A 12,222-nucleotide genomic window follows, 5' to 3' on the forward strand; every position below is an offset into this window, starting at 1 on the left:
TTTAGTGGATATTTTCACAAAAAAGTGAAATTTCAAAAATTCAGAAAATTGGCTGAAAACGACTGAATATGAAAGACTCATCGGGCGAATCGCGCTGGAACTGAAATCGGAACGCTCACTGACATTTCCCCTATCTGAAAGTCTGATAAACGCTGAAAAATGACTAAGTCCAAAAAAAAATTTTTTTCACCTTTTTTCAATTTTACCCCTGTTGGGTATATATTCTACCCACACACATTTGGAACTCTCCTGGGGTACCCTCACACATATTATTCCCTCATTTAGTGGATATTTTCACAAAAAAGTGAAATTTTCAAAAATTCTGAAAATTGACTGAAAACGCCTAAATATGAAGGACTCATCGGGTGAATCGCTCTGGAACCGAAATCGGAACGCTCACTGACATTTCCCCTATCTGAAAGTCTGATAAACGCTGAAAAAATTACTAAGTCCAAAAAAAATAATTTTTCACCTTTTTTTAATTTTACCCCCGTGGGATATATATTCTACCCACACACATTTGGAACTCTCCTGGGGTACCCTCACACATATTATTCCCTCATTTAGTGGATATTTTCACAAAAAAGTGAAATTTTCAAAAATTCTGAAAATTGGCTGAAAACGTCTAAATATGAAGGACTCATTGGGCAAATCGCTCTGAAACTGAAATCGGAATGCTCACTGACATTTCCCCTATCTGAAAGTCTGATAAACGCTGGAAAAATGACTAAGTCCAAAAAAAAATTTTTTTCACCTTTTTTCAATTTTACCCCTGTTGGGTATATATTCTACCCACACACATTTGGAACTCTCCTGGGGTACCCTCACACATATTATTCCCTTATTTAGTGGATATTTTCACAAAAAAGTGAAATTTTCAAAAATTCTGAAAATTGGCTGAAAACGCCTAAATATGAAGGACTCATCGGGTGAATCGCTCTGGAACCGAAATCGGAACGCTCACTGACATTTCCCCTATCTGAAAGTCTGATAAACGCTGAAAAAATGACTAAGTCCAAAAAAAAAATTTTTTCACCTTTTTTCAATTTTACCGCCGTTGGGTATATATTCTACCCACACACATTTGGAACTCTCCTGGGGTACCCTCACACATATTATTCCCTCATTTAGTGGATATTTTCACAAAAAAGTGAAATTTTGAAAAATTCAGAAAATTGGCTGAAAACGACTAAATATGAAGGACTCATCGGGTGAATCGCTCTGGAACCGAAATCGGAACGCTCACTGACATTTCCCCTATCTGAAAGTCTGGTATACGCTGAAAAAATGATTAAGTCCAAAAAAAAATATTTTCAACTTTTTTCAATTTTACCCCCGTGGGATATATATTCTACCCACACACATTTGGAACTCTCCTGGGGTACCCTCACACATATTATTCCCTCATTTAGTGGATATTTTCACAAAAAAGTGAAATTTTCAAAAATTCTGAAAATTGGCTGAAAACGCCTAAATATGAAGGACTCATTGGGTGAATCGCTCTGGAACCGAAATCGGAACGCTCACTGACATTTCCCCTATCTGAAAGTCTGATAAACGCTGAAAAAATTACTAAGTCCAAAAAAAATAATTTTTCACCTTTTTTTAATTTTACCCCCGTGGGATATATATTCTACCCACACACATTTGGAACTCTCCTGGGGTACCCTCACACATATTATTCCCTCATTTAGTGGATATTTTCACAAAAAAGTGAAATTTTCAAAAATTCTGAAAATTGGCTGAAAACGACTAAATATGAAGGACTCATTGGGCAAATCGCTCTGAAACTGAAATCGGAACGCTCACTGACATTTCCCCTATCTGAAAGTCTGATAAACGCTGGAAAAATGACTAAGTCCAAAAAAAAATTGTTTTCACCTTTTTTCAATTTTACCCCCGTGGGATATATATTCTACCCACACACATTTGGAACTCTCCTGGGGTACCCTCACACATATTATTCCCTCATTTAGTGGATATTTTCACAAAAAAGTGAAATTTCAAAAATTCCGAAAATTGGCTGAAAACGACTGAATATGGAAGACTCATCGGGCGAATCGCGCTGGAACTGAAATCGGAACGCTCACTGACATTTCCCCTATCTGAAAGTCTGATAAACGCTGAAAAAATTACTAAGTCCAAAAAAAAAATTTTTTCACCTTTTTTCAATTTTACCGCCGTTGGGTATATATTCTACCCACACACATTTGGAACTCTCCTGGGGTACCCTCACACATATTATTCCCTCATTTAGTGGATATTTTCACAAAAAAGTGAAATTTTCAAAAATTCAGAAAATTGGCTGAAAACGACTAAATATGAAGGACTCATTGGGTGAATCGCTCTGGAACTGAAATCGGAACGCTCACTGACATTTCCCCTATCTGAAAGTCTGATAAACGCTGAAAAATGACTAAGTCCAAAAAAAAATTTTTTTCACCTTTTTTCAATTTTACCCCTGTTGGGTATATATTCTACCCACACACATTTGGAACTCTCCTGGGGTACCCTCACACATATTATTCCCTCATTTAGTGGATATTTTCACAAAAAAGTGAAATTTTCAAAAATTTTGAAAATTGGCTGAAAACGACTAAATATGAAGGACTCATCGGGTGAATCGCTCTGGAACCGAAATCGGAACGCTCACTGACATTTCCCCTATCTGAAAGTCTGATAAACGCTGAAAAAATGACTAAGTCCAAAAAAAAAATTTTTTCACCTTTTTTCAATTTTACCGCCGTTGGGTATATATTCTACCCACACACATTTGGAACTCTCCTGGGGTACCCTCGCACATATTATTCCCTCATTTAGTGGATATTTGCACAAAAAAGTGAAATTTTCAAAAATTCAGAAAATTGGCTGAAAACGACTAAATATGAAGGACTCATTGGGTGAATCGCTCTGGAACTGAAATCGGAACGCTCACTGACATTTCCCCTATCTGAAAGTCTGATAAACGCTGAAAAAATGACTAAGTCCAAAAAAAAATTTTTTTCACCTTTTTTCAATTTTACCCCTGTTGGGTATATATTCTACCCACACACATTTGGAACTCTCCTGGGGTACCCTCACACATATTATTCCCTTATTTAGTGGATATTTTCACAAAAAAGTGAAATTTTCAAAAATTCTGAAAATTGGCTGAAAACGCCTAAATATGAAGGACTCATCGGGTGAATCGCTCTGGAACCGAAATCGGAACGCTCACTGACATTTCCCCTATCTGAAAGTCTGATAAACGCTGAAAAAATGACTAAGTCCAAAAAAAAAATTTTTTCACCTTTTTTCAATTTTACCGCCGTTGGGTATATATTCTACCCACACACATTTGGAACTCTCCTGGGGTACCCTCACACATATTATTCCCTCATTTAGTGGATATTTTCACAAAAAAGTGAAATTTTGAAAAATTCAGAAAATTGGCTGAAAACGACTAAATATGAAGGACTCATCAGGTGAATCGCTCTGGAACCGAAATCGGAACGCTCACTGACATTTCCCCTATCTGAAAGTCTGGTATACGCTGAAAAAATGATTAAGTCCAAAAAAAAATATTTTCAACTTTTTTCAATTTTACCCCCGTGGGATATATATTCTACCCACACACATTTGGAACTCTCCTGGGGTACCCTCACACATATTATTCCCTCATTTAGTGGATATTTTCACAAAAAAGTGAAATTTTCAAAAATTCTGAAAATTGGCTGAAAACGCCTAAATATGAAGGACTCATTGGGTGAATCGCTCTGGAACCGAAATCGGAACGCTCACTGACATTTCCCCTATCTGAAAGTCTGATAAACGCTGAAAAAATTACTAAGTCCAAAAAAAATAATTTTTCACCTTTTTTTAATTTTACCCCCGTGGGATATATATTCTACCCACACACATTTGGAACTCTCCTGGGGTACCCTCACACATATTATTCCCTCATTTAGTGGATATTTTCACAAAAAAGTGAAATTTTCAAAAATTCTGAAAATTGGCTGAAAACGACTAAATATGAAGGACTCATTGGGCAAATCGCTCTGAAACTGAAATCGGAACGCTCACTGACATTTCCCCTATCTGAAAGTCTGATAAACGCTGGAAAAATGACTAAGTCCAAAAAAAAATTGTTTTCACCTTTTTTCAATTTTACCCCCGTGGGATATATATTCTACCCACACACATTTGGAACTCTCCTGGGGTACCCTCACACATATTATTCCCTCATTTAGTGGATATTTTCACAAAAAAGTGAAATTTCAAAAATTCCGAAAATTGGCTGAAAACGACTGAATATGGAAGACTCATCGGGCGAATCGCGCTGGAACTGAAATCGGAACGCTCACTGACATTTCCCCTATCTGAAAGTCTGATAAACGCTGAAAAAATTACTAAGTCCAAAAAAAAAATTTTTTCACCTTTTTTCAATTTTACCGCCGTTGGGTATATATTCTACCCACACACATTTGGAACTCTCCTGGGGTACCCTCACACATATTATTCCCTCATTTAGTGGATATTTTCACAAAAAAGTGAAATTTTCAAAAATTCAGAAAATTGGCTGAAAACGACTAAATATGAAGGACTCATTGGGTGAATCGCTCTGGAACTGAAATCGGAACGCTCACTGACATTTCCCCTATCTGAAAGTCTGATAAACGCTGAAAAAATGACTAAGTCCAAAAAAAAATTTTTTTCACCTTTTTTCAATTTTACCCCTGTTGGGTATATATTCTACCCACACACATTTGGAACTCTCCTGGGGTACCCTCACACATATTATTCCCTCAATTAGTGGATATTTTCACAAAAAAGTGAAATTTTGAAAAATTCAGAAAATTGGCTGAAAACGACTAAATATGAAGGACTCATCGGGTGAATCGCTCTGGAACCGAAATCGGAACGCTCACTGACATTTCCCCTATCTGAAAGTCTGGTATACGCTGAAAAAATGATTAAGTCCAAAAAAAAATATTTTCAACTTTTTTCAATTTTACCCCCGTGGGATATATATTCTACCCACACACATTTGGAACTCTCCTGGGGTACCCTCACACATATTATTCCCTCATTTAGTGGATATTTTCACAAAAAAGTGAAATTTTCAAAAATTCTGAAAATTGGCTGAAAATGACTAAATATGAAGGACTCATTGGGCAAATCGCTCTGGAACTGAAATCGGAATGCTCACTGACATTTCCCCTATCTGAAAGTTTGATAAACGCTGGAAAAATGACTAAGTCCAAAAAAAAATTTTTTTCACCTTTTTTCAATTTTACCCCCGTGGGATATATATTGTACCCACACACATTTGGAACTCTCCTGGGGTACCCTCACACATATTATTCCCTCATTTAGTGGATATTTTCATAAAAAAGTGAAATTTCAAAAATTCAGAAAATTGGCTGAAAACGACTGAATATGAAAGACTCATCGGGCGAATCGCGCTGGAACTGAAATCGGAACGCTCACTGACATTTCCCCTATCTGAAAGTCTGATAAACGCTGAAAAAATTACTAAGTCCAAAAAAAATAATTTTTCACCTTTTTTTAATTTTACCCCCGTGGGATATATATTCTACCCACACACATTTGGAACTCTCCTGGGGTACCCTCACACATATTATTCCCTCATTTAGTGGATATTTTCACAAAAAAGTGAAATTTTCAAAAATTCAGAAAATTGGCTGAAAACGACTAAATATGAAGGACTCATTGGGTGAATCGCTCTGGAACTGAAATCGGAACGCTCACTGACATTTCCCCTATCTGAAAGTCTGATAAACGCTGAAAAATGACTAAGTCCAAAAAAAAATTTTTTTCACCTTTTTTCAATTTTACCCCTGTTGGGTATATATTCTACCCACACACATTTGGAACTCTCCTGGGGTACCCTTACACATATTATTCCCTCATTTAGTGGATATTTTCACAAAAAAGTGAAATTTTCAAAAATTCTGAAAATTGGCTGAAAACGCCTAAATATGAAGGACTCATCGGGTGAATCGCTCTGGAACCGAAATCGGAACGCTCACTGACATTTCCCCTATCTGAAAGTCTGATAAACGCTGAAAAAATGACTAAGTCCAAAAAAAAAATTTTTTCACCTTTTTTCAATTTTACCGCCGTTGGGTATATATTCTACCCACACACATTTGGAACTCTCCTGGGGTACCCTCACACATATTATTCCGTCATTTAGTGGATATTTTCACAAAAAAGTGAAATTTTGAAAAATTCAGAAAATTGGCTGAAAACGACTAAATATGAAGGACTCATCGGGTGAATCGCTCTGGAACCGAAATCGGAACGCTCACTGACATTTCCCCTATCTGAAAGTCTGGTATACGCTGAAAAAATGATTAAGTCCAAAAAAATATATTTTCAACTTTTTTCAATTTTACCCCCGTGGGATATATATTCTACCCACACACATTTGGAACTCTCCTGGGGTACCCTCACACATATTATTCCCTCATTTAGTGGATATTTTCACAAAAAAGTGAAATTTCAAAAATTCAGAAAATTGGCTGAAAACGACTGAATATGAAAGACTCATCGGGCGAATCGCGCTGGAACTGAAATCGGAACGCTCACTGACATTTCCCCTATCTGAAAGTCTGATAAACGCTGAAAAAATGACTAAGTCCAAAAAAAAATTTTTTTCACCTTTTTTCAATTTTACCCCTGTTGGGTATATATTCTACCCACACACATTTGGAACTCTCCTGGGGTACCCTCACACATATTATTCCCTCATTTAGTGGATATTTTCACAAAAAAGTGAAATTTTCAAAAATTCAGAAAATTGGCTGAAAACGACTAAATATGAAGGACTCATTGGGCAAATCGCTCTGGAACTGAAATCGGAACGCTCACTGACATTTCCCCTATCTGAAAGTCTGATAAACGCTGGAAAAATGACTAAGTCCAAAAAAAAAAATTTTTCACCTTTTTTCAATTTTACCCCCGTGGGATATATATTCTACCCACACACATTTGGAACTCTCCTGGGGTACCCTCACACATATTATTCCCTCATTTAGTGGATATTTTCACAAAAAAGTGAAATTTTCAAAAATTCAGAAAATTGGCTGAAAACGACTAAATATGAAGGACTCATTGGGTGAATCGCTCTGAAACTGAAATCGGAACGCTCACTGACATTTTCCCTATCTGAAAGTCTGATAAACGCTGAAAAAATGACTAAGTCCAAAAAAAAAATTTTTTCACCTTTTTTCAATTTTACCCCCGTGGGATATATATTCTACCCACACACATTTGGAACTCTCCTGGGGTACCCTCACACATATTATTCCCTCATTTAGTGGATATTTTCACAAAAAAGTGAAATTTTCAAAAATTCAGAAAATTGGCTGAAAACGACTAAATATGAAGGACTCATTGGGTGAATCGATCTGGAACTGAAATCGGAACGCTCACTGACATTTCCCCTATCTGAAAGTCTGATAAACGCTGAAAAAATGACTAAGTGCAAAAAAAAAATTTTTTCACCTTTTTTCAATTTTACCGCCGTTGGGTATATATTCTACCCACACACATTTGGAACTCTCCTGGGGTACCCTCACACATATTATTCCCTCATTTAGTGGATATTTTCACAAAAAAGTGAAATTTTGAAAAATTCAGAAAATTGGCTGAAAACGACTAAATATGAAGGACTCATCGGGTGAATCGCTCTGGAACCGAAATCGGAACGCTCACTGACATTTCCCCTATCTGAAAGTCTGGTATACGCTGAAAAAATGATTAAGTCCAAAAAAAAATATTTTCAACTTTTTTCAATTTTACCCCCGTGGGATATATATTCTACCCACACACATTTGGAACTCTCCTGGGGTACCCTCACACATATTATTCCCTCATTTAGTGGATATTTTCACAAAAAAGTGAAATTTTCAAAAATTCTGAAAATTGGCTGAAAACGCCTAAATATGAAGGACTCATTGGGTGAATCGCTCTGGAACCGAAATCGGAACGCTCACTGACATTTCCCCTATCTGAAAGTCTGATAAACGCTGAAAAAATTACTAAGTCCAAAAAAAATAATTTTTCACCTTTTTTTAATTTTACCCCCGTGGGATATATATTCTACCCACACACATTTGGAACTCTCCTGGGGTACCCTCACACATATTATTCCCTCATTTAGTGGATATTTTCACAAAAAAGTGAAATTTTCAAAAATTCTGAAAATTGGCTGAAAACGACTAAATATGAAGGACTCATTGGGCAAATCGCTCTGAAACTGAAATCGGAACGCTCACTGACATTTCCCCTATCTGAAAGTCTGATAAACGCTGGAAAAATGACTAAGTCCAAAAAAAAATTGTTTTCACCTTTTTTCAATTTTACCCCCGTGGGATATATATTCTACCCACACACATTTGGAACTCTCCTGGGGTACCCTCACACATATTATTCCCTCATTTAGTGGATATTTTCACAAAAAAGTGAAATTTTCAAAAATTCAGAAAATTGGCTGAAAACGACTAAATATGAAGGACTCATTGGGTGAATCGCTCTGTAACTGAAATCGGAACGCTCACTGACATTTCCCCTATCTGAAAGTCTGATAAACGCTGAAAAAATGACTAAGTCCAAAAAAAAATTTTTTTCACCTTTTTTCAATTTTACCCCTGTTGGGTATATATTCTACCCACACACATTTGGAACTCTCCTGGGGTACCCTCACACATATTATTCCCTCAATTAGTGGATATTTTCACAAAAAAGTGAAATTTTGAAAAATTCAGAAAATTGGCTGAAAACGACTAAATATGAAGGACTCATCGGGTGAATCGCTCTGGAACCGAAATCGGAACGCTCACTGACATTTCCCCTATCTGAAAGTCTGGTATACGCTGAAAAAATGATTAAGTCCAAAAAAAAATATTTTCAACTTTTTTCAATTTTACCCCCGTGGGATATATATTCTACCCACACACATTTGGAACTCTCCTGGGGTACCCTCACACATATTATTCCCTCATTTAGTGGATATTTTCACAAAAAAGTGAAATTTTCAAAAATTCTGAAAATTGGCTGAAAACGACTAAATATGAAGGACTCATTGGGCAAATCGCTCTGGAACTGAAATCGGAATGCTCACTGACATTTCCCCTATCTGAAAGTCTGATAAACGCTGGAAAAATGACTAAGTCCAAAAAAAAATTTTTTTCACCTTTTTTCAATTTTACCCCCGTGGGATATATATTGTACCCACACACATTTGGAACTCTCCTGGGGTACCCTCACACATATTATTCCCTCATTTAGTGGATATTTTCATAAAAAAGTGAAATTTCAAAAATTCAGAAAATTGGCTGAAAACGACTGAATATGAAAGACTCATCGGGCGAATCGCGCTGGAACTGAAATCGGAACGCTCACTGACATTTCCCCTATCTGAAAGTCTGATAAACGCTGAAAAAATTACTAAGTCCAAAAAAAATAATTTTTCACCTTTTTTTAATTTTACCCCCGTGGGATATATATTCTACCCACACACATTTGGAACTCTCCTGGGGTACCCTCACACATATTATTCCCTCATTTAGTGGATATTTTCACAAAAAAGTGAAATTTTCAAAAATTCAGAAAATTGGCTGAAAACGACTAAATATGAAGGACTCATTGGGTGAATCGCTCTGGAACTGAAATCGGAACGCTCACTGACATTTCCCCTATCTGAAAGTCTGATAAACGCTGAAAAATGACTAAGTCCAAAAAAAAATTTTTTTCACCTTTTTTCAATTTTACCCCTGTTGGGTATATATTCTACCCACACACATTTGGAACTCTCCTGGGGTACCCTTACACATATTATTCCCTCATTTAGTGGATATTTTCACAAAAAAGTGAAATTTTCAAAAATTCTGAAAATTGGCTGAAAACGCCTAAATATGAAGGACTCATCGGGTGAATCGCTCTGGAACCGAAATCGGAACGCTCACTGACATTTCCCCTATCTGAAAGTCTGATAAACGCTGAAAAAATTACTAAGTCCAAAAAAAAATTTTTTTCACCTTTTTTCAATTTTACCGCCGTTGGGTATATATTCTACCCACACACATTTGGAACTCTCCTGGGGTACCCTCACACATATTATTCCCTCATTTAGTGGATATTTTCACAAAAAAGTGAAATTTTCAAAAATTCAGAAAATTGGCTGAAAACGACTAAATATGAAGGACTCATTGGGTGAATCGCTCTGGAACTGAAATCGGAACGCTCACTGACATTTCCCCTATCTGAAAGTCTGATAAACGCTGAAAAAATGACTAAGTCCAAAAAAAAATTTTTTTCACCTTTTTTCAATTTTACCCCTGTTGGGTATATATTCTACCCACACACATTTGGAACTCTCCTGGGGTACCCTCACACATATTATTCCCTCAATTAGTGGATATTTTCACAAAAAAGTGAAATTTTGAAAAATTCAGAAAATTGGCTGAAAACGACTAAATATGAAGGACTCATCGGGTGAATCGCTCTGGAACCGAAATCGGAACGCTCACTGACATTTCCCCTATCTGAAAGTCTGGGATACGCTGAAAAAATGATTAAGTCCAAAAAAAAATATTTTCAACTTTTTTCAATTTTACCCCCGTGGGATATATATTCTACCCACACACATTTGGAACTCTCCTGGGGTACCCTCACACATATTATTCCCTCATTTAGTGGATATTTTCACAAAAAAGTGAAATTTTCAAAAATTCAGAAAATTGGCTGAAAACGACTAAATATGAAGGACTCATTGGGCAAATCGCTCTGGAACTGAAATCGGAATGCTCACTGACATTTCCCCTATCTGAAAGTCTGATAAACGCTGGAAAAATGACTAAGTCCAAAAAAAAATTTTTTTCACCTTTTTTCAATTTTACCCCCGTGGGATATATATTGTACCCACACACATTTGGAACTCTCCTGGGGTACCCTCACACATATTATTCCCTCATTTAGTGGATATTTTCATAAAAAAGTGAAATTTCAAAAATTCAGAAAATTGGCTGAAAACGACTGAATATGAAAGACTCATCGGGCGAATCGCGCTGGAACTGAAATCGGAACGCTCACTGACATTTCCCCTATCTGAAAGTCTGATAAACGCTGAAAAAATTACTAAGTCCAAAAAAAATAATTTTTCACCTTTTTTTAATTTTACCCCCGTGGGATATATATTCTACCCACACACATTTGGAACTCTCCTGGGGTACCCTCACACATATTATTCCCTCATTTCTTGGATATTTTCACAAAAAAGTGAAATTTTGAAAAATTCAGAAAATTGGCTGAAAACGACTAAATATGAAGGACTCATCGGGTGAATCGCTCTGGAACCGAAATCGGAACGCTCACTGACATTTCCCCTATCTGAAAGTCTGGTATACGCTGAAAAAATGATTAAGTCCAAAAAAAAATATTTTCAACTTTTTTCAATTTTACCCCCGTGGGATATATATTCTACCCACACACATTTGGAACTCTCCTGGGGTACCCTCACACATATTATTCCCTCATTTAGTGGATATTTTCACAAAAAAGTGAAATTTCAAAAATTCAGAAAATTGGCTGAAAACGACTGAATATGAAAGACTCATCGGGCGAATCGCGCTGGAACTGAAATCGGAACGCTCACTGACATTTCCCCTATCTGAAAGTCTGATAAACGCTGAAAAAATGACTAAGTCCAAAAAAAAATTTTTTTCACCTTTTTTCAATTTTACCCCTGTTGGGTATATATTCTACCCACACACATTTGGAACTCTCCTGGGGTACCCTCACACATATTATTCCCTCATTTAGTGGATATTTTCACAAAAAAGTGAAATTTTCAAAAATTCAGAAAATTGGCTGAAAACGCCTAAATATGAAGGACTCATCGGGTGAATCGCTCTGGAACCGAAATCGGAACGCTCACTGACATTTCCCCTATCTGAAAGTCTGATAAACGCTGAAAAAATTACTAAGTCCAAAAAAAAATTTTTTTCACCTTTTTTCAATTTTACCGCCGTTGGGTATATATTCTACCCACACACATTTGGAACTCTCCTGGGGTACCCTCACACATATTATTCCCTCATTTAGTGGATATTTTCACAAAAAAGTGAAATTTTCAAAAATTCAGAAAATTGGCTGAAAACGACTAAATATGAAGGACTCATTGGGTGAATCGCTCTGGAACTGAAATCGGAACGC

Source organism: Phyllobates terribilis, unplaced genomic scaffold, assembly GCF_046119375.1.
Source record: "Phyllobates terribilis strain yellow unplaced genomic scaffold, ASM4611937v1 Scaffold_13__5_contigs__length_258822181, whole genome shotgun sequence".
NCBI classification, from domain to species: domain Eukaryota; kingdom Metazoa; phylum Chordata; class Amphibia; order Anura; family Dendrobatidae; genus Phyllobates; species Phyllobates terribilis.